Below are 26,743 nucleotides of genomic sequence, written 5' to 3' on the forward strand. Positions count from 1 at the left end.
GGCCAATTAATAGGGCCATCCCTGCTGATCCACCGACCAGTGTAAACACGGTCTAATACTTTCTGTGCTTAAACTGAATAATGCAGCCGACACGTTGAAACCAAATACTCTGTCAACCGTCCAGGGAACAACCCGCAGTAGTACCGTTAGTTCCCGTTCGAAAAATGTTCGATATTTGCTTCCCTTGAAGGTGACATCGATAAACTATGGACCATTTAGTTTGTTCCCCAACCGTACGTTAACCGACCAAGAACGTTTATGGTCAACTTCCCGTAACCAGTGGAGATTTTCTACACTGTAGTAATGCATGTTATGCGGGTTAACGCTACCATGGTTTGTGAATACATGCTGATCGTAAAATATTACCTTGGCAAAGAACATGAGTGCATTTAATTTGAAATCTTCTTTGTTGTTAGTGTGCGTCATATTTCCTTCTAAAATAATCGATGGTCCGACTCCTCTGCTGGGATCTTCTTCAGGATGTTTGGGTTCCACTATTGCTAGAACACAGTCAGAGACCAGTGTCACTTTCTGTTATAAAAGAGAGTTTTCCGCATTTGTGCTGGAGAAGTGTGAGTATCGGTTAAAATTCCTGCTGCTGCCATTGATGGGCCATCTTCATAGGCTAATATTCCCGCTCTGAGGCAGAAGAAGGGCGTTATTGGCCAAACTCTTACGGATACTGTTGGTGGCTCATCGTCATTGGATAGAATGTCACTATTTCACACTTATTCTGGAGAAGGATTATTGGTTGAAATTCCTCCTGCGGCTATTGGCTGGCCATCATCATTGGCTAAATGCGAAACTGACGGAGTAAGATGGGGGAATGTTTACCCAAAATATTATTGTCCGCCGAGGTGACTTGAGGCTCTCACAATGCGGCCGCATATTTACTTCCTTGATGGCGGAAGCCTATAGCCGTCCTCCCTTTTGAAATTATATGTATTCATGGAAATTTCAACCGATTCTCTGACCTTTCTTGTATAAATGTTGGTGTCCTAAACCAGCACACGTACGTTATTAAAATCGATATCAGAGCCACAGTTCTCATGATGTTCCGCTACTGCTGATTTTACACATTGATTTAGCAGCGTGTGCATTTCATGTTCCTTAATGAGTTCTTTAACAGCTCTTCCCGTATCGCCTCTATACACTTTGTCGCAGCCGTAAGTCACTTGATAAACTCATGCGCTGTGGAGGTAATTAGGTGCATCCGTTTTCGGTTGGAAAAAACCTTTTAATTTGTTTTGATTAAAGAAAGATGTCTGGAAACCATTTTTCTTTGTAATTCTGCTTATGTAGTCAGTGACCCCAGAAACAAACAGTAAGCGAATGCAGTGAGAAGGTAGTTCTTCGTCATTCTTATTAGGGTGATTAATATTCCGCCTAAAAACCATATTAGCCCATGATGATGGTCCACCAATGGTAGCTACAGAAATTTTAACTGATACTAAAACACTTCTAGGAATAGTGAACACCGAAACATCCTTAAGAAGATCCCAGCAGAGAGGTTGAAACATCGATTATTTTAGAAGGAAATATGACGCGGCCTAACAACCCAGAAGAATTTAAATACACTCACGTTCTTTGCCAAGGTAATACTTTACGATCAGTCTGCATTCGCAAACTATGGCAACGGCCACGAAACCCTGCAGACTTATATAAGTCGTTTGCACTGTTGACGAGGACATTAACAACACAATTCGCAGTTATGGCAATCGTCACCATAAAATTCTTGATACAGTGGCCCGTGGTGTGGATAATACCTATGACGACACAGTATTGTGACAATACTACCTACAGACATTTAGGACTCTCAGTGTAATTGCCAGGAGATTATCCGAGGGTTGTCGTGCACTGCCGCTAGTACCGCCTTCATTACCTTCTCGTGTAACATATTTGCTTCGTTTCATTCTGTTGGTCTGTACGCTGCCATCAGTCATAAAGGCGTTCACAACCTTGTAAAAGAATGAACGAAAGCGAGCTTTCTCTGGAAAACGCTCGGCGTACAACCAATAGCAGCCTCACCATCTGTACCTTCTACGTAAATCACGATCATTTCAGTTTTTTCTTCTGTGGTTGCAATATTCATCGTCCACTTGCAAGTCTGTTGCCCATCTGATAGGTAGGTGCGCAGGCAATAAAACCTGCGCATGTACTGCAGTAATTAGAGACGCTATCTGTTCTACGTCTACACAGTAACTGAGCTCAGGTCGCAATATACAGTACTTCCCTTATGATACGTCGTAATTCGCTACACGGCAACAGTGACGCGTCGAGTAGTCCCCTGTTCGATATGTCAGAGGAATACGTTGTTGCGAATGGGGTCTCCAATTAGAAGATATGAAATATTGGCCTGTCATACCCTCGCTGCATGGCTGTGGGACCCCACGTACTACTGGATATTCAAGGGCAATTGAGTAGCACGTCGTAAATTACGATTGTATTGCTATAGTTATTCCTCCGATTACAGCGTCGTCTGTGCCGAAACCAAGAAAATGCTTCGCACAAAACATATGTAGATTTTGCAGGAGAATGGTAATCTGCTACAGAAAACGTTGCTTCCCATTCAAGATATCAAAGCTGCCCCTCGCCATCCACGCACGTTGTGGGGTGGCGGTCCGAGTGTGGTATCGCTTTATTCCCCCTCCTAGGCATACAAATCGGAATTATAACTTTCTTTGATCCGATGTGTAGTTTTCGAGATATTTCAATGCTTTCAGTTGCAATGATAAAAATAGTACCCTGCATACAAGATGAGTCACGTAAGCTGTAATACCCCATTTATTTCGTGAACCGTTAAACACATGGAAACACTGTTTTCTTATGTTTTTCTTTGGTTTTAGCTGTGGTGTCAACTGACGTAATGAAGTAAGTACGTTTTCCTTAATTGGATGGTGCACTTTTTATAACTGCATTCGATGGCCCTTGAGAAGACAATTACAGTAATACACCGTTTGTTAATGTTGACACTGAAACCTGTCGTAAGAAAATTGGAGAAATATCCTATAATGTTAGAGCACGGTGACCAGAAACGGTATGTGCGCTGGAAACACTACCAAGCAGGCGTGTCGGACCAAGCTGAGTAGCTGTAAACAGTAAGGCAGGCCTGCGCTACGAGAACAAGTCTTCATTTCCCCTTGATCCAACTAACGACTTAGATGCAGGTTCACCTACGAATGTTGTAAATCCGACGTAGGATAGAATCAACCATATCACAAAGGGTTTAGGGAAACTATTTCACATTTGTATATCCTCGCAGACTTACGTGAGCTGAAACAGAGAAATGAACTGTTCATTCATAAAAAGTAAATAGGTCTTACACGTTGCAAAAAGCAACTGTTGTGTTAAACATCTAACAGTTGAAAGGAAGATCTGACCAATCTTTTTGTACGTATCTGTGTGCTTCTCCGAGGTAAAATACATGCTGTCGGACAACTGTCACTACCTACACTGCTCTAAATTATATCATATGATATACATTCTTTGAATATTTTATTAAAAATACTTTGGTGACAACCTGTACATCGCAAAAAGTCGTTTCATGCTCAAAGTAAGCGAGTACCAGCCACGGACAACATACGCTGTCGATTTATATCACATTGCAATGCAATTTCGTACGTACGTAAATGAAATAAACAATTTACTATCTATGATTCGGTCACCACCCAAATCTCATAACACAAATTTTTCCTTTAAGAAAATGTGTTCAAAATGTTGAAATCGGACTGAAACGCTCATTTGCAATCGCCGTTCGAAAGAACGTTGAACAGATGTAAGTACATTGGATGGTACGTGGAGCATGCAGTAGCGTTTCGAGGACACATGTAGTCTGATGTAGTTAGGGTTACGTCATAGACTGCATCTTTGATTGCTCCACAAAGAAAGAAATCAAGAGGAGTCAAATTGGACGACCTCGCAGGTCCTTTGACAATAGAATTTAGCACTACCCAGCGTCCAGGAAATTTCTCATTCAGGAACTGCGTTGCAACACGGAATAAGTGGGGTGGGCAACCTACGTGCTGCAGCCACATACACTGTCGAATATCTAGAAGAACTGGCGAAACGTTCGTCAGAAACTGTGTGTACCAATGTCCATTTAGAACGCCTGAGGTGACGTAAGGCCTCTAGAATGCAGCACCATACGTTTACGGTCCACGGCTGTTGATGTTGCACGTGACGAAGCCAGTGTGGATATTTGGCTGTCCTGTAGTGCATGTTATACAAATTTGCATTAGCGTGGTTACTAAACGTTTATTCTTCGGTGAAGAGCACACATTGGAAAAACGTATTGTCGTCTCTCAGTTGCTGAAGGTCAAACAAGCAGAAATCTGTACGACGTTCGAAATCACGATTGTCGGTTGCCTGATATAGTGACAGATGATTGGACGGAAATTCTGTCGATGCAGGATGCGAATGACTCTTCTATGGCTGATTAGAATGTCCTTGACAATATATCTCTTACCATTGTGAGCATTCATTAGCGTCGTAGCCTGAACAGTCTCTTCGTGTTCCCTGTCAGCCGCAATCTTCTTTCTTGTCCTCTTTTTGACGTTAGAGTGCCCACTAGTGAGCCACATCGGCAAAACAGTGGTGACAGTAACGTAGATGCTTCATTGTGTGTTACATTTAAGGAAATGGATACATTCATCAACTATGAAATGTGCTCAGTTATACCGTGGAGTTATGCGTGGAGTGAATTATCCTGCAACTATCATCTTCAAATTTGTCGAGAATCTCTTCAACAGTTCATGAATATCTGAATGGCAAAGAGATGGGAGCAAAAGTCAATTGTTAGACAGAAGAACCAGCGTGTCGAGGAATGCAATTGATCTGTGGCGACTGCGGAAGCTAAGATAACAACTCTCTCGTTCCTGCGACTGTTGATTAATCTCACTGGGATTGAAGTCGACACAAACGTGTTATGTATGACATCAGAAACTGAATGACAGTCTGCTGAGAGAAACGAGACCCTTGTAATTCCTAAGACCGAAGTCACACCAACTATAATCACTCAGAAGTTCTTGAAAACGAAGCTTAGTGACAGATATGTTTGCTACTTGTTAGCGTGTGCAACATATATGACTACAAACTCCTTACACCGCCACTCTACGCAAGTTGCCTGTTGAGAACAAAACAGCATAATTTTGTCAGGTTTGACGTGTTGTTTGTTTGGCTTTAGTGCGCAAAAACAGCTGGGGTCACACGCGCCCAAGTCAAAACTATAGAACACGAAGACAGAGAGGAGACAAAAAATTTTTACACGTCAATCCCAATCGACATAAGAGAAGACAGATAAAAACAGGGACGACGAGAAAGGGCTATAGAATACTCGATATAAAAATGAAGGTCCAGAACTAAAGATTAAATGGCTTTCGCCATATTGCTACGACGGATAAAAAGTTAAAGTCGGTCGACAGACCGCGCGTCATTCACTGAAACGGCCGACAGCTCAGACGGCAAACCCAAGCGGGAATGTAAACAGTTTAGAAGTGGGCATTCCATCAGGAAATGGCGGACAGTTAAACCTTGCACGCGATGTGCAACAAGTGGTGGGGAACCTCCACTTAAGAAATGGCACGGCTAAAAAATCAGTGCCCTATACGCAGCCTGGCGTGAGGGGCGAGAGGTGGTCGCCCAAGACGCTGGGAGAGGCTTAATAATCTGGAGCTTATCCCCTTGAAGGGAGGACCAATGGCGATGCCAAAGTGACACCATCTCCTCACAGACGGCAACACAGATATCATAGGGACAGAGTGAGGTGGCTCGGTTGTTAGCACACTGGACTCGCATTCGGGAGGTCGACGGTTCAATCCCGCGTCCGGCCGTCCTGATTTACGTTTTCCATGATTTCCCTAAATCGCTTCCGGCAAATGGCGGGATGGTTTCTTTGAGCAGGCACGGCGCACTTCCTTCCCATTCCTTCCCTAATCCGATGGGGCCGATGACCTCACTGTTTGGTCCCCTCCCCCAAATCAACCAACCAACAGAGATCATCGGGGGGAATATGGCAACTAGTGGGCTAAGGTACGAGTACTGCAGTCTTTGCAGCAGCGTCAGCAACCTCGTTTCCTGTCAGACCGACATGACCAGGAACCCACATAAACATCATAGTGGCTCCATCAAGAGTGAGCAAGTGATAGTTTTTGTGGACCCGTTGCACTAAGGGATGGGCGGTGTAAAGCGCACAGAGACTTTGAAGGGCGCTGACAGAGTCCGAACAGAGGACACAACCGAAAAGCCTGTGTCGCCGGGTGTACTGCTTGGCCCAATACAGGGCGAAGAACTCGGCTGTAATTACTGAGCAATGTGCTGAAAGCCGGTACCGTGGAACGTCGGCGCCAATGACGAAGGGACCGAGGTCAGTCCCAGAGCCGCCAGTGTAGACAAAGGTACTACCGGGAATTTCCAACAGAAGGTCGTGAAACTGAAGGCGGTAGAGCGAGGCTGGAGTAGTGTCCTTAGGTAGCGAATGAAGCGCCGCCGCACGAAGCCAAGGTGGTGAAGGGTTAGCACTCACAGGGAATGTTGCGGGTAGTGTGAATTTAGGCTGCCGGAGCAAATTCCAAAAGCGGAATCCAGGAGGTAACAGAGAAGAGGGACAAGCGCCATACTGGCGATCAAAACATTCATCGAAGGAGGAGGCATAGGATGGGTGGCCACGCCTGGCAGACAAACGTCATGCATACCTGCTGAGGAGAAAGTCACGGTGGTAGGACAGTGGCAGTTCAGCAACTTCGGCATACAGACTCTCAACCAAGCTAGTGTAAAAGGCGTCAGTGGCTAAACGGATGCCACGATGGTAGACAGTGTTGAGACGTCGAAAGAGGGACGCACGTGCAGATGCATAAACAAAGCAAGCATAGCCCAGTTTCGAACGGGTTAGGGACCGGTAAAAACGGAGGAGGGTGGTTCCATCTGCACCCCAGAAAGTACCATTAAGAACACGTCTCTGTTCACCCACGACTCCATTCGTTTCCTTGTGGTGACAACAGCAGAATGATTGATTGTAATACATTCGTTTGGAAGAGTTTTTCCTCCTGATTTCACCGAGCCCCTGTTTTAACTATTTCTGCACATGAAAGTCTTACTTTGTGGAAAACAGTCTATAACAAGGTGTGATTTCTCAGACTTCCTAGACAGATCTGTTGTCGTAACTCCTCTCGGCTGTTACATGGAAGAACGGTGTCCCATCAGAAAAGTATTCGAGAAAACAGATACGTAATACAATATGATCGAAGCGAGTTTAGTCTACTGTTGTACATCAAAACGCGGAGGCACGGTCTGCTATAGCTATCTTACCCTATTACTAGTGCTTGTTTTCGAGAATCGAAAGGATACTCAAGAGGTATTCCATTAGGTAAGTTTTTCGGTCACGGGAAATTTGAGGAATATGTTGTATTGGGTGAAAGACGATCTCGCCCTTACTAAACGCGCCGCCTCTAAGATTCCATGCCAGTGTGAGAAGTCGCACTGGCATGTGTGAGATATGTCGCACTGTGCAAGAACAGCATGTTAAACACTACCTTCATACACGTCTGACCAACATTAGCAGCAGATGGGAATAGCATGTTTCATAAGACCTAAGTCTTTATACTCAGCTTCACCAACCTGGCATTGTGTTGTTAAGGTTAACATACATATCCGCACGGCAGTCAGTCTAAGAACCAGGTATGAGCGATTGACACTAAGCGCTGACTGGTATACAGCGCCTGCTACCATTAAATTATAAAGAAAGAATTAAGAATCTCTGTTCATAGATCCCACGCAGCACATTGCAGACTTTTAATTCAGCTTTCGACATCACTAGTGTCTGGTACCACAGTCGTTTCCCACGTAGCATGCGCGGAAGACCTGTGTTCGGCTACCGGCATGGGCACTACGCTACTTTCTTCCAACTGTAATAGCGTTTCCATGCAGCTGTGGCTCCACCTCACGGCCTTATGAATTTATACGTCCTCACGTTAACGTAACCACAATTGCCAGACTCAAGGTGCCTCGAAGGTGAAAATCGGTCCTAATAAGAGCCAAGAAATTCTGTACACTTGCCGAGCTCATATTCGTCAGCGGCCAATTCACACAGTCACGTAGTCATACTGCAGGCCACCTTGCATGGTTCAGAAGTGTGGACAGTGGCCACCAACATTCGTCTGAATCGATTGAAACCCCTTTTAAACAAAGTATTTCCCCATATAACAAATTCCCTCAACTGAACTCCCACAAACATGTCAAACAACACTTAGCTCAACCATAAACCTATCAAATTATTCAGAGGATAAAATTACTTTCATATGAAGAAAAAGTTCTCTCATAATGATATAAGTATACTAGAATATGAACTCTCAAATTGTGTTCATAACAGACCGAAGATGATGCTTATATGACTTTAAGGGTGTGACTCTTATTTATAAACTGCACGATCAGTAAATTAGACTATCATATTCCCTCATTTTTCTATTAACTGTAGCCACAACGAGCTTGTACTCTAAAGAGGAACATATTTCTCAAAGTGTGGAACAGTTGCTTCAATGAAATGTTTCTGGACGCACACAATGTAATTCGGCGCCAAACCCATGACATGTATTAGATCGTTATTACTACTTCGTTAACACTGCAGGCTAAATCTTCTTTCATAATAGGATAGAGAATAAAATAGTTTCCTGTCTATAGTCGTAATATTTTATTTTTGCCTTCTGGCCATCAGTATCAGTTCACAGCAGCATCCTCAGGCCACCTTCTAGCACTGAGGATGGCATCGTGTACCGAAACCGCTAGCCAATAGGAAAAAATAAAGTGTTACGATTGCAGACTAAAGCATATATTATTTCTAAAGTGTATTGGTCCTGTTCCAATTGACTGTATGTCGAGAATATTTAACCAGCGGGTAAACGGTCGTATCGGAACACGAAAAAGGCTAATACCCTCCTATGTAGAAGATTATGAACGTTGTGTACGCTGCCTCATTCAACTTTCCTCAGCACTTCTTAAAATTTCCCAAAAATGTTGGCGTCAGAGTATATTCACGTTCTTTTTAACATGCACTCACTCCCTCAAGCTCCCTTAACTTGCTCACATCGACTGGCACATCACTGTAGACCGATCCTACCCTTTCACTCAAGTTTGCTTATTCTGATTCTCTCCTTCAGTTTAAATTTGGACATTTGTGGTAAAATCTTGTGGCACCAAACTGCTGAGGTCATCGGTCCCTAAGTTTACACACCACTTAATGTGAGTTAAACTAGCTTACGCTAAGAACAACACACACACAAATACCCGAGGGAGGGTTCGAACCTCCGACGGAAGGAGCTGCGCGAACCGTGACAGGACGCTCTAGTCCGTGCGGCTACCATTCGCTGCCCTTCAGTTTAACTCGTTGTCATGATGCCTTTGCGCCCCTTTGTCACTGTCTCCTGTCTCACAGCCACAATCTCCTTCCTGTCCTACTGCAATTGTCTCGTCTCATTGTCACAGTCTACCTCTAGCTCTCTCTTAGTGCTAGTGTCTCATTAATTCCTTCCACAGTTACAATCTCTCTTTTCCTCCTTGGCGTCGTCATAGATTCTGGCTTTCAGTATCACTGCCTCACCAATTTCCAATTTCTCCATATCTTTATTTCCCCCAAACTGACACTCTCCTCTTCACTATTTTCGTAGAACTGTTCTGTCAGTGTCAATTATGTTCCACAGCCACTGTGTCCCTATCTTTCTCTAACAAAGCTATTTCTCCTTTCCTCCTTTGTATGCCACAACCACCGTCTACTATATTTCAATATTTATTACTTTACCACCAATTCCCCGTTTACACTGTTCCCTTCCCCTCAGCATAAAAATAACGCGAATATTTTCCCATTTTTGAGAACATTTTTAAAGATCCTGAGGGAGGCAGAATGAGGCAGCCTGTCCCCACATTTTAGTTAAGAGTCTTTTAAGCAAGAGTATATTCGCCTTTTTTGTAATTTTACCGATAACTCCTTTCTTTTCCAAGCCACAACGGTGTATGTCGCTTATATGAAAAAAGCTTTATCAGTCAGTAAAATTTTGTAGTTTACTTACGTGAAATTGAAATAACGCAAAAGTAACTTTACACAGCTTAGATATGATTTTAAGTGGACAAAAATGTCACGTGTGTTTCAGTAACATATCATGGGGTTGCACCAGCATTTCCGATGATGACGCAGACCCTTTACAACACATTTCTTCATGACACGTCACTTTGTAAACTAAGTTTTCGCCTCATACCGGATTTTGCGGGCGTGTTTTACGTGCACACTTACTTTGAACATCTGCAACTCATAAACGGATTGGTATCTTAGCACCATATTGTAAAAATTACACTCTCCGAGCGTAGCCCTCTTGGAATCTTGGAGTCAGCGGACTGGTTTTGGTACACAAAAACCAAGTTTTTGTGGTGTTTATCGATAGCGCAAAAAGACTTTAGAAAATGGGTTTGCTGAAGTTATTTATTATTCAAATTTCGTCTCACACCGGATTTTACTTGCGTATTTTACGTTTTGAAGTAGTATAATTTTGAACCTCTAAAGCTCCTAAGCGGATAAAGATATGTGTCAAATTTTCAAGGCTGGTAGGAATCGGGGCTTTAGGAATATATCGTAAAAATTGCAGCCATTTGCTGTGCGCAGCCGTCTTATAATCCTAGGGTCGGTTTTGATACGAAATGTGGTCAAACAAATTCTGAGGTTTTGTAAGGTACCACCCATGTACTAAAGGTGCTTCCATAACCCCTTTACAGGCCACCGTAGACCACATCCAATGCAAAAAGAACCAACCGATCTGCTCCATTTGCGTGAGCGGGAAGAAGTTGGTTCATGTTCGTAGGATGGTGACACTAAGCTGATCCGTTTCGTATGCAAATGATCCCTAGCTAATGGCTACCCACAACTACCCTTATATCATCAACAGAGCACGAGGTATGAGCCCCGGCGGAATCCTGTTTCCATACGAGGCGTTTTAGGAAATGTTAGGTAGAGGACAGAAAATATAACGTCTCATTATGACAACTGTCTTGGGCAAATGGAAATTGTGTCTAAAGGAAGGCCAAGCTCAGTACTACAGTTTAAAACGAAGTATTGTGGCATTACATGTCGCGTTGTCTCACTGGCTAGCGACATCTACTATGTGTGGTTTTTCATAGGTACCTTCGAGGTTTCAGAACGAGACTGCAGGAAAACTCTAACACATACAGAAAAGAGGCACATACCAGTAGATAGAGCATCTCTCCAAGTTTTGAACTCACTTTATAGTTGCTGAATATGGACACGTATTTGGACATGGCAGACACCTATACATGTGTGCAATTCACTGTAAGTCTCTGATATAAACTGCCTGGGAAGACGCAACACAGGCTTGCTTTGGAAGTCATTTTATTTCATTCCCATATGCAAGTTTGAACATATTAAATGCGATAATACATACTACATTATGCGTCTACATGGTGTGACATGGACATCTCACCCAGTGTAGCTGCGCCAAAATGCATATTAGCAATACGCTTGGAAAGATGCTGTATCCATTAATATGGAGCGTTGGTCTGTATGTCTTGTAGTTCATACACAGCTGTTTTCTGAAACCCTATAATTTTTTCGGGAATACTGCGGTGTATTGCCTCCAAACCTGCGGTTCGTTCTCACAGTCGGCGCAGTATCCGGATGCGGAGTAGGAGGTTGCGTCGAAAGCAGCTGCCCGTACGTTGTTGCTTGAAGCGAAGTGGTCAAACAAGCTCTCGGCCTCGTGCGCCTGGGCCTCCACGTCGAAGCGACAGCAGCATAGCCATCTCACGGCTTTCCTCCACCACACGTGGAGCACAGGCTCCGGCTTCTTGTCAGGGGAGTTCTGACTGTTCTGCAAACAACACATTGCAGATCACACACAGCGGCAGCATGTTCATGGAAATCCACGTCTGGACAGAGAAGATTTAAGCTTAATGAGTGTAGGAGACCTTCATCTCTGCTGGATATCTAACATGTCTTCCCTAATTTACACACGCGCACGCCCAAACATTTAGGGGCCTTACGTGGACTTCACAAACAAAACAAAGTTCCCAGATGGACAAAAATCAATATCAACTTTATTTTAACAAACATGTTTCACATTTCATCCACTGACGTTACTTACTGCCTGAATAAAGATGATACAGACTGTCTGAAATTATATGAACGTCTGTTGAATTTATAGCAAACTGACAAATCTAAAAGTTCCACATATCGTGCGGACCAGTAACGCTATTGAGCCAAACTACAACAACATAAAATATACAGATGGACCGCAATAGAAAGGCGGTTCGTTCATTAGAAGTACGAAGTTCAATACCACGGCAGATACCAAGTCTTTGCACTAGAGTGCTTACTGTCGTGGCGAAGGTGTCTAATCTCTTGTGGCAGCCATCCCACCGTGTCTGTCATTGACAGGCTGACCACCCAGTTCCCATCATGGAACACTCTGCTACCATGGGTCGTGGATGGTCCCACTTGGAACCTAGTGTTGGATCTCAGAGATTGAAAGACTGATGGAGTCAGTGGAAGGCGCACCCAGGTCCTTGTGAGTGCGAAGTTGAGTAATGTGTCTGGGTCAGTGACTGGTATGGAAGCCAGACGATAACAAAGACTCAACCTAGCATGCAGATGACTTACACTGGCATGTGAACAATCGTCGACCCATTTCGTAGTGAAAATGATTATAATGTGGGAGCAGCTATGGCACACTATAGTTGCAGGGAACTGGTGTAACTATGGAGACCTTGGGCACCGACTTGACATTTATTGTTACAGTCGCAGGTTCGAATCCTGCCAATGGCATGTATGTGTGTGATGTCCTTAGGTTAGTTAGGTTTAAGTAGTTCTAAGTTCTAGGGGACTGATGACCTCAGATGTTAAGTCCCATAGTGCTCAGAGCCATTTGAACCATTTTTTGACATTTATTGGGAAAATGCCAGACCAATGCTGGAGATGAAGTGTGCATGGGAAAACGCACTTCTGGAGCATCATCAGATCCTACATTCCAGACAGACAGTAGTTGAGACTGTATGTCTGCAATGGAGTGCTGTATCATGGAGAGATCTGAAGCATCATATGGATAAGGAGAAACGAGGACATCCACACATAAATTGTAAAAACGATCCAACCTAGGAGGAGGCGGCTGCCACGATCGGCAGACCGAGTTGACGTGTCCGGTACGGGTACACACTGCACAATATGCCCAACTGTTAAGGCAGTCTTCCCGTGGATGGTTCTTACAGCATTCCGGGAAGGACGGCAGCCAGAGGGGCTGGCGGCGCTGGCGAGGGCGCAGGGATCTCCATGCACTGACGGTCTGCGCTGGACCTGTGGAACTGTCCGAGGGCGCAAACTCCTTGACAGGGCGGCTGCCCTGTCAACGCTGTGCAGAACAGGATGGCCTGCGCCGCTCATCGGAACGGACGGTGGCAACGTCTTCGACCTCCGCCAGCGATGCGACGGGCTCCGAGGCGTCGTGGTCGTGGAGGGCCGCCACTTCCTCCCAGGATTCCAAAAGCTTGTCGGCCGCCGTAGAGACTTCGTACTTGAATGCTAGATTAATGATCTGCCAGAGTAGGATCGTCGAGTCTGAGGGTGTCGCGCGAGAAAGCTGCATCAGGGGTGGCCTGGATGAGGTGGTCGCGGACCATCTCGTCCGCATAGGTTTCTTTGGAGACTCGTGTGTTGAAGTGACATTTCCGGCTGAGACCTTGCAGTTCCGCTGCCCACTGGCGATAGGATTGGCCAGCCTTCTTGCGGCACTGGTAAAATTCGACGCGGGCAGCCAACACATGGAACTGTCGCCGATAGTAAGCTGGGAGATCCTCACAAATCCGGAAGAAAGTCAAAGAATCCGGAGGTCGAGCTTGGTGTTTCGTCAAGAGAACATACATTTGGGACTGGTTCTAAGATTAAAAAGTAGGAACGACGAGCAGCCTCCTGGACATCCTGGTGGATTTGAAAATGCTGCTGGAGCCGCTTCTCACATGTTTCCCAGTCTTCAGCATCCTCGTTGAAAGCGGGAAACGGCGGGGGCGGCGGGACCTGGCGGTTTTGCAAGAGTTCCGTAAATAAACGTTCCTGCGTATCCTGGGAGTTCTTGCAAAACTGTTGAAAACATTTTAGTAAGTCATGGACACTTTGGACCAGCTACTGAAGGACAACTTCCGCCATAAGGACGACACGCGCAGGCACCAACTCGTCACCACTTCTGTTGTGACTGACAATTCGGAATTTTCCACAACACAACTTCTACTGATGTAAGTTCACAACGTTGAGGACTAAACATACGAACGAAACGTAACAATAAAGAAAAAATGTCTCCTAATTGAGGCAAACAAAAGTTCACTTCTTATTTTCCAAAAAATTCGTGGTAACACATTCACACACTAGTAACAGTCCAATTTCGAGACGAAGACGTAATCATCGTCGGTTGCAGTAAACGAGGTCGGCATCCGACGTGAACTGAAATTCGGGCCTGGTCCTAGCCCCTAAATAGCTGTCCCAGCCAATCAGATTTCGGCGTAGTGATACTTTCTGCAGGCCATGGCTCGAGCTCCCCCTGCAGGAAGTAGTGCTCGGAATGTCTGTTTCCATTATCTTGTGTGTAAATAGCAGGTGATTACCATGGTGCTTTTGGATACGCCTTTAGCCATAGACGACCCCGTCCGCTGTGGTGTTATATGGGTTGCCGGCATTCAGGGGCTACCTTGCCTCCGCAATAACACATGCCATATTCTCAGTATGAATACTGAATGTCCTTTGTGAATAAAAGCGTAATGTATACAGTGAAAGAAAGAATCTTAAATTACAGTGAACTTACGGCTGGAAAAACAATAATAACTTATGTATATGTGTGTAGTTGGTTGTGAAATACACTTATAATCATGTGGATGGGGGCTACTCGTCAACACCGATGCCTTCCAAATTTGTAGTGCAAGAGTGTCCAAGTCTTGAGCAGAACTTAAACTGGAAATAGGAGCTCCAGTTGGCCAAGCATTTGGAAAAAATATAGCTTTTCTGGCTTGAGTCCGGGAAGACATGAGGTGTCTATGTTAATCTAACTTGGGTATAGCGGTTAGCACAACGAAAAGAGTATGGCACGCTAATTTGAGGGTCCTTGGGTGGAGTCCCTGTGAAGATAATTTTCTTATTTTCAGTTTTTACTGCACTTATAATGCAATTAAAGCGCAATAGTGTTCACTGCGTCGCACTTATTGGTATTTTCATAAAGGGCAAAGGAAAATTTTGGACCGAGAACTTAGAAACTCTCGATGAGGACAGTATAAGAATGTTGTCCTTACTTCATCGAAATCTGCGAAACTTACAAGAGCTTTACACAAACATTTTTAACAGATGCGATGAAGCCCTATGTGGTGGAGGAGAAGTTCATTCTGATGATTGACTCTTCTGGAGGGTAAACAAACCCACAATTAAGGGACGAAATATTTGAAGATGAAGTATTGTTGCTGTGTAGTATTAAAGTGTTTCCTCACCAATATTCTTCTCTAGTGGAACCAGCGAAGTCAGTACTTTTGTCAGGCATGGAATCTGATCGAAAAGCTTCTAAACTGCTCTTATCTCACTGAGAGAGAAGACTGCATCCATTGTGTAACCAGCGATAGTCGCAAATACTCAACGACATGATGCTCTAGGCGTGCTATGCTGTCCAATTATGCGACGAGCGAGAACCTTTTATGAATGGAAAGGGACTTTGTTTTTCTATACGAAATTTAAAACATCGAAGATTTAGTATCTTACGGTTTTTTTGAACTTAGTGCTTCTGATTAATAGACATGTGACTTGCTTCACTCCACAGTAATAGTGTGGTTCTCACCAGACTTGTAACTTCTAGGTTTGGATCGTGTGCCATATGCCGATAATATTACTGCGTCCCCTGTTTTTACTTGGATGTCATCTCAGTACGTGTAAATCAGCAGTTGTAAAGTAAGACAAGTATTTGATTTTCTATATGAAGTTCTAGTGCACTTTTTGATCTTCAATCCGTACCTGGAAATTATTTTGCAATCCCAAACTTACTATGCCTTTCCTTTTCATGCATTTTATGAAAGTGTCAATAAATACAATATACTCAGCTTTATTTCGGTTTATTTGCAGTATGACGTAAAAACTGAAAATTAAAAGTATTCCTGCATCGGCGCTCGACCAATGACTCTCTGATCAGCGTTCCGCAGTCTTTCCGTTGCACGAAACGCTATCTGGGACAGACACTGGCATAAATGCCTCCTGCTTCACCCAATGTCCCCAAAACTGCATTTTTTCCCTAAACGTTTGGCCGTCTGCGATTCACATTTGTATTAATTTCATTTCTAGTGGTGCTACGTCTTGATTACAATGTGCCTGATGCAATTTTGTATCTGATTATGAAGTGATAGGTGAGAGCGAGAGTATCATAGACTTTGAAAACCAGCATTACCAGAATGTACGACACTGGAAAGTTTGCTGCTTAATGTCTTCCACTGCCCACGTCAGTGGGTGCTGTTACGGAACAGAAATCGGGTGTGGATGAAGACATTGCGTAGTTTATGTGAAACTATATTAACTATTTTTGATACGAGTATTTATAAACACATAAAATTTGTTGAGGATTATAGAGCAATAGTCAAAGGCCAAATAATGTAAAACATTAAAGAAGTAAGAAAAAAAAAACTCCTGCTTAAAACTGCTCTTCTCTCCGTACAGTGAACGAGTATGAACTTTCGTTGGGTTACGGACCCAAATTATTTTGTATTTCACAGGAACTACCTAATAACACAAAAAGTATACTTCATTGACTATAAAATGGTCTCTTCGCGTCCATGTTTATCGAACACAGTATTTACACAACAAGAGGACACTTTGTTTTACGTAGCCATCACCCTTGCCTTAGTTTGTCTTCAAAATCCCTCGCACTACTAGGCATGTAACTGGACCCGGTTCAGCAAAGTGTGTGGTAAGAGAAGAGAAGAAAACCTGAAGTTCTCCCTTTTACAGCGTGCTCTGTGTCACTCACTATCAGATTCTCAGTTAGTTCTCACTCCTGTTATTGTCCTCAGTTCTTTGCCGTCGACACCACTGATCGCAATCTTTTACTTGATTATGAAAAAACTGCCATGGTAACGTAAGTGCTCTCATATGACAATTTGTCATTTATAGCGACTAAAATAAAGTTGCTTTGGCGCCTACGTCTCAGTAACAGTTACCTCGGCTGCCAGATGGAAGCGAGTTCCCGGTAACTCGATACTCTGATAAAGGTCAGAATTATTCCTACTACAAAAGTGGATAACAACCTGTCACCAATAAGTTTTGTTGCACACAGAAATGAGCGTTACCTAAATTTAGTTTGAGTTCTAAAGAGCACACTAATTCACACTTTAACAGCTCGCCATTTCTGTCATTTCTGTTCTCTAAACGAGTTGTATGAATTAACAGACAGCACATACTATAATCCTTAACGACTCCTATCATCCTCATTCACTACACGTGCCTGTTTTCAAGCGATGGTAAGTAGGATGTCAACAATTCCTCTTGATAGTAAAGAAGTGAGTAAAGAATTAGACACACTGAAGGAAATAGCTTGTAGAAAGTGTTATGATATTAGAACGGTTTCAGCTATGCGTATTAAGAAATTGAATACCTTGATAGAAAAGAATGTACGTAGTATTACTCTAACACAGAAGCAGCCTTTAGGAAAAGTTGAGTATGTTACTTTTCCATACTATGGGCACTTTCTGATGAGATAAGTAAGACTTTTAAGTTTTCGCACAAAAATAAAATTGGCAGATCTCTAAGCCATAATTCCCACAAGACTGAAGTAATGAATCACCCTGGGAACTATAAAGCCAATTATGATGACTGTGAAAAACATTACGTTGGACAAACGGGGAGAAATTTTGGAACTAGACTGAGGGTACGTAGGAATATTAGTACTAGTTACGAATCTTAGTTAAGAACTCACTTATGTGCTAGCGTACATACTGCGAATGGCCCCAGAGCCCTAGAAGTTTTACATGTTACTAGTAAAGGTTGACTGATGAATATCTACCAAGAAATGGAAATTTATACCGCTTTCAATAAGCATCCAGAACGTGTTCCAAATGAAAACTGTAAATCAGGAATTCCCCGGAGAATTTTAAAAATGTCTTATGTTAGGTCCTGTGCAGTGTATTTCGATGTAGCTGCTACATTTTAATGCAACCTCCGACCCTTTGCCGTGTGTGTTTGTCGTGTGTAATCAGTTCAATTTTTAATGGCTCTTGTCCTTGGCTTTGACAATTTGGATTTACATTGAACGGTTCCCAAAGGGTTTTATAGTAGTTGTATAAGCTTGTAACACATGTTATATCGAGACAACAGTGTATTTGTAATGTCCCTGTTACGTTGTGTACACAGCAGCGCTCCTGGACTTCGTATTGCAAGTGTTGTTGGTTTGCTGCCCCTCCCTACATTTCTATCTATTGACACCCTGTTTATTCTTAAGAAATTGTCTTAGCTCATCTGTTACTGAATGTACATACAATAATTTTTAGCTATTCCTTCCTTAGTTCGGTTATTAGTTACCATATATCTCTCCTCAAAGTATGTAATTCGTTTCCATGTTATTTGCTCAATATGAGAGGCATAGTTATGATAGTGAGAACAATAATTTGGTATCTTCACGTATCCAATGATGTATAATGTAGTAATGTGGAATATCTATCGTGACAAACTGCTCTGCTTTAGAACTATAGTTTATATGTCAATGTTACGCTCAGTTTTACGTGGTCTCACTGCCTTTCCAGTTCTGACAACTTTTTATTTTTGCCGCTATATTCCCACGTCATTTTGCAATAGGATTCATTTTTATTGAACTGTCAAAAATGTTTTTATGGGTATTTTACAATTTTATAACGGAATTTAGACTGTGACAATTGTATGCCTGTTATATTGTGCACGCATTGGTGGCCCATACAATTCTTAATTCTCGTTACAAGTGTTGTGTGTTTTCTGCCCCTCCCCTACATTTTAAACTTGTTCACACCTTTCTTATTCGTAATAAGTAGTGCGTATTAGCTCATCTGCTTACTTCATGTGCGTCATACAATAATTTATATCAAACAATGTGATTTGTTACCATATACACTCCTGGAAATGGAAAAAAGAACACATTGACACCGGTGTGTCAGACCCACCATACTTGCTCCGGACACTGCGAGAGGGCTGTACAAGCAATGATCACACGCACGGCACAGCGGACACACCAGGAACCGCGGTGTTGGCCGTCGAATGGCGCTAGCTGCGCAGCATTTGTGCACCGCCGCCGTCAGTGTCAGCCAGTTTGCCGTGGCATACGGAGCTCCATCGCAGTCTTTAACACTGGTAGCATGCCGCGACAGCGTGGACGTGAACCGTATGTGCAGTTGACGGACTTTGAGCGAGGGCGTATAGTGGGCATGCGGGAGGCCGGGTGGACGTACCGCCGAATTGATCAACACGTGGGGCGTGAGGTCTCCACAGTACATCGATGTTGTCGCCAGTGGTCGGCGGAAGGTGCACGTGCCCGTAGACCTGGGACCGGACCGCAGCGACGCGCGGATGCACGCCAAGACCGTAGGATCCTACGCAGTGCCGTAGGGGACCGCACCGCCACTTCCCAGCAAATTAGGGACACTGTTGCTCCTGGGGTATCGGCGAGGACCATTCGCAACCGTCTCCATGAAGCTGGGCTACGGTCCCGCACACCGTTAGGCCGTCTTCCGCTCACGCCCCAACATCGTGCAGCCCGCCTCCAGTGGTGTCGCGACAGGCGTGAATGGAGGGACGAATGGAGACGTGTCGTCTTCAGCGATGAGAGTCGCTTCTGCCTTGGTGCCAATGATGGTCGTATGCGTGTTTGGCGCCGTGCAGGTGAGCGCCACAATCAGGACTACACTGGCCGTACACCACTGGTGATCGTCGAGGGGACACTGAATAGTGCACGATACATCCAAACCGTCATCGATCCCATCGTTCTACCATTCCTAGACCGGCAAGGGAACTTGCTGTTCCAACAGGACAATGCACGTCCGCATGTATCCCGTGCCACCCTGCGTGCTCTAGAAGGTGTAAGTCAACTGCCCTGGCCAGCAAGATCTCCGGATCTGTCCCCCATTGAGCATGTTTGGGACTGGATGAAGCGTCGTCTCACGCGGTCTGCACGTCCAGCACGAACGCTGGTCCAACTGAGGCGCCAGGTGGAAATGGCATGGCAAGCCGTTCCACAGGACTACATCCAGCATCTCTACGATCGTCTCCATGGGAGAATAGCAGCCTGCATTGCTGCGAAAGGTGGATATACATTGTACTAGTGCCGACATTGTGCATGATCTGTTGCCTGTGTCTATGTGCCTGTGGTTCTGTCAGTGTGATCATGTGATGTATCTGACCTCAGGAATGTGTCAATAAAGTTTCCCCTTCCTGGGACAATGAATTCACGGTGTTCTTATTTCAATTTCCAGGAGTGTATTTGATCAATATTAGTGTCAAGTATATGATCTGGAGAACATAGTTTCGGAATACCTGAATATCCAATAACGTATGGCGTAGTGAATTTTAAATACATGTTGCAACAAACTGCTCTTCCTTTAGGAGCATGATATTCATTTTTACACATTTTATACTTCGGTGTTAAACTTAGTTTATGTGGCCACATAAGCCTTCATCTTCTGAGGCCTCCTTTCTCCTCTTTTTATAGTTCCGTTTATTCCTTTTTATATTGAACCGATCCCATGGTTTTCTAATGTATTTTCTATTATGATACTATCACATACCGTAAGCTATGAAGTACATGATCTTCCCATCACTGCTTGATAATTTCATAACGTAGTTGACATTTGGTTGACATCCTTTCACGCACTGTATATTGTTTGTTAATTAAAAATAAAATCTGTCAGTTTCCCTTCTACACAAAATGAGGTCTTGCTACTATGTGTGTAGAAATAGCTTTCAGACACTGATGACAAGGCAGTCGCTCTACCTGGCACGCCAGCAGTTGATGGAGTTTTATATTTAAATTATTTTTGGAATTTTGTAAGTAGCTCATATATACTTTCATCAATGCAACTTTTAAAATAATATAGCATGTCTGGTGATACTCCATGTCAATTTGTATGCCCTTCATGTATTTTTTGGTCGCTGTCTACTATGCATGACATCAACTAAGCCTGGCACGCCACCAGTATATGTAACATGCCTATGTTATATGCTAACGAAAGTCTTAAACTCTTTTGATGAATATGTATCAATGACAATAAAATTACCAGCTGCTGTCAGTTACCATGTTGTTATACACACAGCAGAGATACGGTCTTAAAACGTGTCACTGTAGTGTGGATCTTTTTCTAAAATCGATGGAATGTGGTTACTTTTTACTTCTAATTAAGAGTGATTTGAAAATGACATTAAATACAGATGTTACAACTGTAAGTAAGAAATTTGTGCAGTAATGTTTTATCTTAATGTGAGTTGTGTAAAGTGTTATTTAAACATCACGATGTATGCAGAAAATGTAGTGCTTTCCCATGTTGGTTTTGCGGGTGCTTGACAATGACGCTTAGTCGAAATTAGCTAATCACACAATTGAATAAACAGCCTACTACTGACCACGTTTAAGGTTTATTACACATAGAAAAATGTTAGTTGTTATTTACATGACCATCATTTCGCAGTTTAGTGACAAATAAATTGAAGTGACGTAGCAGACTAGTAAACGTCTTAGAATTTCAGGATCTTCCTGGGAAACCAGGGAGTCGTCAAATATCGTCATGACGATAACTTTACTGAAGTTGACTCATAACCTTCTGGCCATCACAGTATTTAAATGTTGTATTACAGCTACTTGTGAAATAGAGCAGAGAGGCGTGAAACAATTAATTTCCTTCTGGATGAAACGGTCGAACGTTCATCTAGAGAACTGTGTAGTTACGTACAGGCTGTAACGGATACAAGTGAAGATGCTTCTATTGGTCACTGAGGACGGTGTGTTGAACAATATTACGCCAGTATTTACGTGATTTGGTGACTAATAAGTAAAGATATTACAAGTCATATGTTTGTAAGTTGGGTAGTACCTCCAAGCACATGCAGCAACATCAAGCCATTAATGCTTAATTTCTCCTGGCAGTAACTCAGATACTAAAGAGTGGACACATGGATGGAAAGCGTTTATTCTATACCGACAGGAACTGGCCACTTACTGATGCAATTACGACTGTGCAGCAAACATCAGGTAGTAAATAATGTGACGAGCTTAAGGGAAGACTATTAAAGGCAGATAAAAAACATCCAAGACACTGATGTATGCACATATTAAGGTACCACAAATAAAAATATCTGCACCTATGTGGATTAATCCCATTCTACTTGTACATGATAAAATAAAAAGTCGGTGATTGCTCAGAGCGCGTATCACCAGCTACGTTAATCTTTTAGATTTTCAAGCTGCTTGCTTAAATAAAAAATAATTCCTTCGAATGTCAAATGACTGTAACTACATTGCTAGGGCAGATGTGAATAAGTGTGATACAGCATTACCTTCCTTCCAGTATGCCGTTAACATGGAACTATTGACGCAGATGATCAGTCTTCTGGTTAGATAAACACGAGTCGCTTCGACAGCCACTTAGGGGCTGTGCTGTGTCCGCTGCAATACGTAGGGAGGGTACCCCATCGGTACAATGGCGGTTGGTATCTAGGAAACAGCTCTCTGTGTGTACTGCAACGTCAACAAAGGGTGCGGCAGAATGGAGAGCAACTTACCAGCAACAGAACTCATCCCAGCTAACGCTAATGTGAGTGTTTGCGTTTCCTATAACATTAGCCCAGTAAATATTGGGTAATTTCCAAGAATGATTGCCTATCGATGTCACTGGGTCCAAACGAAACATATCGAACGTGCGATCGTAAATCGATCACGCGACCCCGGTGGCGGGCGTTGTGATCAATTATTTGTGGCCGTCATTTTAATCAGTTTTCCGTCGTTCCATTACTTGCTGTACATTACATACCTCCGCGAATTATTTATGAGTTGCTAGGGAAACCCTGACGATTTACGTCGTTACTGAGTGGTATGTCTGGTGTTCTTTACGTTTCTTCGGCGGATTCTCTCACATGGAACAATCTAATTCCATGTTTATGCAGCGTAGAACATTGTTCGACTTTTGGTAGCAAATATGGAGTACTACCGGAAGAGGTAAGATGGGGCTGTGTAGACTGTGGTGGTGCGAAGTGTGTAAAACTCCGAAAGAACAGTTCCGATGCTGAAATACCGTTACAATTTCATTGCGGACAGTGCGGAAAACGAACGAGTATCAGGAAGAATACATGGTTCGACTCTTCCAAATTATCCATCCACATCACCGTAATGGACTCTGACATGACGACAACACCGACGTCGAGCGAGGTAAGTCATCTCCTTTACAATTAAAGGATTTTTGAAACGCTCTTCCTTTGTCGTTGCTGTAGTGACCAACGTAAACATACGACGCCCGCCAGAGTCGCATGATAGATTTACCATCGCACGTTCGATATCTTTCGTTTGGACCCAGCGACTTCGATAGGCAATCATTCTTGGAAATTACCAAATATTGATAACAAATACATTTATGCTCTTATACACAGTAAATTTTAATCAGAGGACAACCTTCAGAAGGTGGTTACTGACAGAAAAAGGGACAAATTTATGCGCCCTGACCAACCACTTTTCAGGGAATGTCTGATGCAGGATTTCACGAACCTTCAGTTCAAGGTTATGTTGTAACCACATCTGTTGACGAATAAGAAACGATCGTCGGGATTACCTACCTTACAATCCTAGCAGTAACAGTACCGGTACATGCATTTTACTATGAGAGGTATCAGAATTATTTTGGCTTATCAGTTTTGATTCGGTCGTTTCCGAACTAGGCTCCCTTACCTCAAACTGATGGATTTACCCCTCCCCTTATCTCTCAAAGTTTGTAGTATCATCGCTAAATTACTGTGTATAATATGTAGTTCTTCGACCTAATATGCGCTGCGGGTCTATCAGATAGGGAAAAGAAAGTACCCAAAGAGTTGGTTGGAGCCGCTGAAGGCACGGACCAGTGCTGTACACACAGTTACTAACTAAATGAACTTAACATGCGGAAGTCCAAATGGATTAAGAGACTGTGCAGTCACCAGATTTTGAGGAATCGATCCAATTTAAGGGAGAGCCAATGGAATCAAAGACATAGAGCTGATGATCCGATGTTCAGGCATGTATTTTATTTGTGCACGATGCGGAATTCGTACAGAGTAAGATAATAAACCACGAGAGGACACAGTTCCATTGCACTGCATTTTAAAATGTTCACTACTGGTTTTTGGCGTGGCCGATTTTAAAGTACATCTACAACAGTTGTAGATACAGGGTGTTTCAAAAATGACCGGTATATTTGAAACGGCAATAAAAACTAAACGAGCAGCGATAGAAATACACCGTTTGTTGCAATATGCTTGGGACAACAGTACATTTTCAGGCGGACAAACTTTCGAAATTACAGTAGTTACAATTTTCAACAACAGATGGCGCTGCAAGTGATGTGAAAGATATAGAAGACAACGCAGTCTGTGGGTGCGCCATTCTGTACGTCGTCTTTCTGCTGTAAGCGTGTGCTCTTCACAACGTGCAAGTGTGCTGTAGACAACATGGTTTATTCCTTAGAACAGAGGATTTTTCTAGTGTTGGAATTCCACCGCCTAGAACACAGTGTTGTTGCAACAAGACGAAGTTTCCAACGGAGGTTTAATGTAACCAAAGGACCGAAAAGCGATACAATAAAGGATCTGTTTGAAAAATTTCAACGGACTGGGAACGAGACGGATGAACGTGCTGGAAAGGTAGGGCGACCGCGTACGGCAACCACAGAGGGCAATGCGCAGCTAGTGCAGCAGGTGATCCAACAGTGGCCTCGGGTTTCCGTTCGCCGTGTTGCAGCTGCGGTCCTAATGACGCCAACGTCCACGTATCGTCTCATGCGCCAGAGTTTACACCTCTATCCATACGAAATTCAAACGCGGCAACCCCTCAGCGCCGCTACCATTGCTGCACGAGAGACATTCGCTAACGATATAGTGCACAGGATTGATAACGGCGATATGCATATGGGCAGCATTTGGTTTACTGGCGAAGCTTATTTTTACCTGGACGGCTTCGTCAATAAACAGAACTGGCGCATATGGGGAACCAAAAAGCCCCATGTTGCAGTCCCATCGTCCCTGCATCCTCAAAAAGTACTGGTCTGGGCCGCCATTTCTTCCAAAGGAATCATTGGCCCATTTTTCAGATCCGAAACGATTACTGCATCACGCTATCTGGACATTCTTCGTGAATTTGTGGCGGTACAAACTGCCTTAGACGACACTGCGAACACCTCGTGGTTTATGCAAGATGGTGCCCGGCCACATCGCACGGCCGACGTCTTTAATTTCCTGAATGAATATTTCGATGATCGTGTGATTGCTTTGGGCTATCCGAAACATACAGGAGGCGGCGTGGATTGGCCTCCCTATTCGCCAGACATGAACCCCTGTGACTTCTTTCTGTGGGGACACTTGAAAGACCAGGTGTACCGCCAGAATCCAGAAACAATTGAACAGCTGAAGCAGTACATCTCATCTGCATGTGAAGCCATTCCACCAGACACGTTGCCAAAGGTTTCGGGTAATTTCATTCAGAGACTACGCCGTATTATTGCTACGCATGGTGGATATGTGGAAAATATCGTACTATAGAGTTTCCCAGACCGCAGCGCCATCTGTTGTTGAAAATTGTAACTACTGTAATTTCAAAAGTTTGTCTGCCTGAAAATGTACTGTTGTCCCAAGCATATTGCAACAAACGATGTATTTCTATCGCTGCTCGTTTAGTTTTTATTGCCGTTTCAAATATACCGGTCATTTTTGAAACACCCTGTAGGTAGTATTCATCTCTTCATACGAAAATCGGGTGCTGTGAGAAATTGACAGTTTCTGCGGCCCACCAAAATTTGCTCTGATTTCTTCCCACTACACTTCGTAGTGGCCGAGAGATGGAAGGAGAGTATATGCCTCCAGAAACTTCGCGAACAGGCGGCGAACTGATGTGGTAAGAAATTAGACTAGTTTTTAATGCACTGAAACTATGCAGAATCTTTCATTTGAAATTCCTACGTTGTCTACCAAGCCTGTTGATGCAGTGTTTATGTCACTAATATCGTATTTAGGTCAAGTTATATTCAAATTCTCATTAGGCTAACCGCGTTGAAGTATTTTGTGGGTTCTCTAAACAAATTGAGTCTGGTGCAGCGCCGCCAGTTGTGACTCCTGGCCTGTTCTGTCTGCGTAGTTGCGTGTGCGGTAAGCTGTGGGACAGATTCTCCAGTTGAGTTCTGTACAGTACTTTGATGTGAGCGACTTAGGAGCCGGTGGTGGCTAGTAGGCAGCATGTGACGTCCCCAGCAATATGCTTAGATACCAGAGGCTTGTGGCGGCAGCGACCTTGCCGACGGATGTCTCCTTGTCAGCTCGGATGCCGTAAGACCGAGCCAGGTGACAGGGTTCCGACGGCGCCCTGCAATTTTGGTGTGAGGTGTTTCAGGCATCACGTCAAACCCAGGACCTTCAGAAGCTGGTTGGAGTGTTACGGCGATGGCTCCAACTAGACAGTCTCGTCTCGGTAGTTCCACTTCGTAGCCAGGAAGCATCAGGGATCGCCAG

This window comes from Schistocerca americana, chromosome 2 (assembly GCF_021461395.2).
Source record: "Schistocerca americana isolate TAMUIC-IGC-003095 chromosome 2, iqSchAmer2.1, whole genome shotgun sequence".
In the NCBI taxonomy this organism is placed as follows: Eukaryota; Metazoa; Arthropoda; class Insecta; order Orthoptera; family Acrididae; genus Schistocerca; species Schistocerca americana.